Below are 4389 nucleotides of genomic sequence, written 5' to 3'. Positions count from 1 at the left end.
GAAGGGAGCAGCAAGGGGAAGAGCATGATGACCAGGAGACACATACCCCATAGAGGGAGCAAGTAGAGACTGAGGCCCAGCATGGACGGGGTGAAGCAGCGGAGTCCGGGAAGGCCAGGGGGCTGCTGGCAGTTTTCTGATGAGAAGAGGCAAGACGACAATGGCAATTCTGGTAAGAAGGAAATGGAGACCTGGGACTATTTCTTTCTGTTTGTTATTGATTAATGAATGAAGCTCCCCATGAATAAGGGATTATTGAAGGCAACGTGAGTCAGGACTGATTTAGCCAAAAGGGGAAACTGAGAGCTGGCTCTTGGGCCTATGAAAAAGCTATACACATTTCTTGCTATTCCAGTTAGCTTAGAATCTAAAATCACATTTGAATGAAAGCTCCTAAATCTTGGAAACTAGTACAAAAATTGAGGGGAATTATTAATCCAGGGAGTAACTCCACTGAAGACAAAGTTACACCAGAAATAAGATTGGCCCAGTCAAAATGTTTCCCCACTAGAACAGTTGGGAAAATCCAACTTCAAGACATAGCTGTGCACAGCAAGAGACACCTGCTTTTCTGTTTGGGCGCATGCTGCCAGATGTCCAGGAATTCATCTAACAGGGCAAAGCAGCCTCAGTTTTCCATTCATCTGTCCTATCCATTTAATTTGCAGGATGCTACTTTAACTGTCCCAAATTTGGGGCATCCTTACCTGGCTTCACTTCAATACACAAAGCTGTCGCGTCATGACCTGATGATGCTACCATGTACTGATGGAACACCGCATCAAGACACAAATGTCAGGCTACGATTTTATCGTGCAGGACAAGTATCACTGCAGTCTCGGTCACCTGACCGTTTTACCGTCTGTAGAGGCAGCATCTCTCTGCTGCAAGATCTCATGTCAATTCCCCTTTAGGGCATTACTTTTCCGATGATTTTCAATGTTTTCAAAAAATCAGAAGTTAGACTCCTGAAGAAGTGGCAAGATTTTCAAGAGTGCTGTGCACTCTGCAGTCCCAGGAAAGGCCATGGGAAACGTTGGTGCCCAGTATTCCAGAAAATGCAGCCCCCGTTAGGTGCCTACAGAATATATGGATTTAACTTTAGGCTCCTGGGTTTGAAAGCCTCTTAAGTTGATGGCAACTGTAAGAATGATCCATGTAGAAAGTAATCATGTCACTGTCATCTTAGTGCTTCTGAAGAATAGAAAGGCTCTCTTCTGTACAGAAAACTAGCCTACAGTAAATCAGCAATGGCTTCTACTTAGTCCCAATTGCATTAAGAAGAGCCTTGGAAACCAACAGAAGACAAAGATGAGGAAGCAATTTCAGAAGTGTTTTAGACTTAATACCGTTATGTAAGCTAAAACAAGCAGAGCTTTAAGGATGTAGCAACAACCCAATTTCTTCCCCGTACCTAAACTCAAGGTTACAACCCTACTAGGCAGTCTAGATGGAGAAGGTTTTCTTGATATCGTCTGCCTCTCAAAATTACATACAGAGTCAATACGGTATTTGAATTCTGAACTCAATTCTTGGACAGACCATTCAGTCAGAAATTGCAATTTCCTATCAATTTCTTTCCCAGAAAAACACAATTGCAAAGGGGGGCAGAAGGCACCAGAATAAATGCTCCTTTCAACGTAAAAGAGAATGACTGTGGTCCGAGGGGAAAGCGCACCAACACCGGGAATACTTGTGTGGTGCTACTCCAGCTCTTTCCAACACTCCTTTCCCCTTGGCGTCCGTGTGCACACAAGTGTGTGTGTGTGTGTGTGTGTGTGTGCGCGCGCTGGGAAGAGGGGGGCTGAAGGACAAGCGGTGGTTGTAATGCAGGGACAGCCAAGCTTTGAGAGGATGGAGGGCAGCACTGGTCATGAACCAGGGGCCCCAAGAGCTGCAGCTGCCGCACACAAGATTTCCCGCATTTTTGTATACAAATAAAGACGTGCACACAATAGATCTGACATGTTCTTTGGTGACTTGAATGTTCCTGTTGGTTAGACGCTCCCAGCAATACAAACCTGCCACTGACGAGTTCAGTCCTCCCCTTGTAGGTCACAGGGCTCCAGGGCACCCATGCCGTAGTGTATTCCGAGTGCCAAGGGCAGCAGAAACCAAGTAATTGAAGGCAGCCGGCTTAGGGAGCAGCCGTGTGCTTCCTGCTCCAACCCCCCTATTTAAAACAGGCTGTGCTTCGTGAGGGGATGTCTACACTGCCAGCTGACTTGGGCTGCAGGGCTATTTAACTGCAGTGTGGACTTGGGCTGGAGCCTGGGCTCTAGGACCCTGCAAGGTGGGAGGGTCCCAAAGCTCCCCGAGTCCGAATATCTGCACTGCAATTAAACAGCCCCGCAGGCCGAGACCTACGAGCCCAAGTCAGGCAGCAGGGGCCAGCCATGGGTGTCTAATTGCAGCACAGGCCTAGTGAGAGCGTTTGCAGGAGGCAGGTGATTGAATCTGCTCAAATGCAAAGCTAACATGTGCGGAAAGGGGAACCCCACTGGAGAGGCACAACAGGAAGGGAACCCCTAGAAAGCAGTAATGAGTCACGGGGCTGCTACTGGACAGCAACTTAGATAGGAACTTGCATGTGATATGGAGGCAGAAGTTAGTCTATGTGCAGAATGCCCCTGACCCTGACCAGGGAGATCTTTGTGCCTCTGCCAGCAGGCTCTGGTAAGGCTGCCCGGAAGAGACTGCATTCAGTTCTGGGCACTACAGGGCCAGAAAGACGGTCAACAAGTAGGACAGAAGTGAGAGAAGAGCAGAGAAACGATTCCGGGGCTGGAGTGACTGGTATACAGGGGGAAAAATAAGAGTAGCTAGCTTGGCTAGATGAATCGCGCTTGGGGAAGGCGGGTGTGATAACGGTCTATGAGTAATGGAGAGAAAGAGAAACATCAAGGTGGAGGAATAGTTTAAGATGGTTTTGGAAGGAGTAACAGGAAACAATTGGGGAAAGGGGCAGGGTAGCTGAATCAGGGAACACTTGCTAATGGTGGGGAGAAGTGTCTTGGGATTGCTGGAACAATAATTGAGATCAGTTGGGATATCACTGAATACTGGACTAGACAAAAATCATCAAAACATACTTGGGGAACATTGGATGGACAAGCTGATTGAGAACGGTTTCCATCTAGTGTCTAGGGCCATGATCTTTTAGAGCCACGGGCTTGTTTTGCAGGAAGAACGGTGTGTGTTTATCACATGATTAGAAAGCAAAAATAACCTCTGTGGTGCTTAACTGTCTCTTTCCATGGTGAGGCTAGACATTCAGGGAACTTCAGTAGCAAAAGACTCTCACCAATGCATTCGTGGTTTATGCTCTGCCGAAGGGGTTTTTTAAAAGCGCAAGCAAACATTAGGTATGTAAGGAGTCCCCACCAGATCCCATCCTTGAGCAGCTTCCTCTCTTAGGAGACCACACCAAAGTATCCTCAAATTCTCCATGCACAGTTCTGTTCTTATCAAAAGTCCCCTTCATTCAGCCACTGCTTTTTGTCGATTCCCCATTAGTCACTTAAGTCTGGTTTCACTGGACAGTACCATTCTTGCTCGGAAAAAAATGAAATTTTGAACCATCCATATTCAATATGAACCGTGGATGGCTTTTCCTTTGGGTTTTTGGTTTAAAAAAAGTCATCCTAGGATCCTATCTTTTAATTTCACCAACATTGAGGTAAAAGGAATGACTAAGAATATTATCTAAAAATAAAAATGAACTATGGGCATTTTCCCTTGTGTCAGGCCGTGGATGTTACTGAAAATGTAAAGAATTCCAGTGACGTTCCGGGCCTACAGCACTGTAGGTAAGGAGAACCGCATGCTCCAACCACGTGACGTTAACTGATGTCTTGAAGAGGAGGAGATCCCTCAGCCAGGTCAGTGTCTGACTGTGCCACAGGGTCCTGTATTGAGCACAGAAAAACAGACTTTGGAGCTCTCTTGTTTCAGTGGAAGTACGCGTGGGAACAGAATGCCAGCTCTCTTTGATGTCCTATTCTTGACAAACTAACTTGCCCAGCCACCAGTACGGGATTTTAATTTACTTTCAGTTATATCAAAAAAAGAGTGAAGAAAGAATCCCCTGGAGTCCATGAACAAATAGGGTTTTGCTACTGAAAGGGCTGAAGTATCAACCAAATGTTCCTTTGAAGGTCAGTTATAGCGGCCAGTATAGATATTATGGCATGGAATACAGATACAAAAAATAAGTGTATTTATAATTGCCTGTATAATATATACAACCTGTACATTAGATATCTATACATCCATCCCACTGCTAATTTCATAGAAAGTTTACTTTATCAGTTTAACTTGTTACCATCTCACCCTTCAAGGGTGACCAAAATCCACTCCCCATGCAAATAGCTACTGATGTTGAACTCA

Source organism: Trachemys scripta, chromosome 2 (assembly GCF_013100865.1).
Source record: "Trachemys scripta elegans isolate TJP31775 chromosome 2, CAS_Tse_1.0, whole genome shotgun sequence".
In the NCBI taxonomy this organism is placed as follows: Eukaryota; Metazoa; Chordata; order Testudines; family Emydidae; genus Trachemys; species Trachemys scripta.
Note: the sequence above shows the minus strand (reverse complement) of the source record.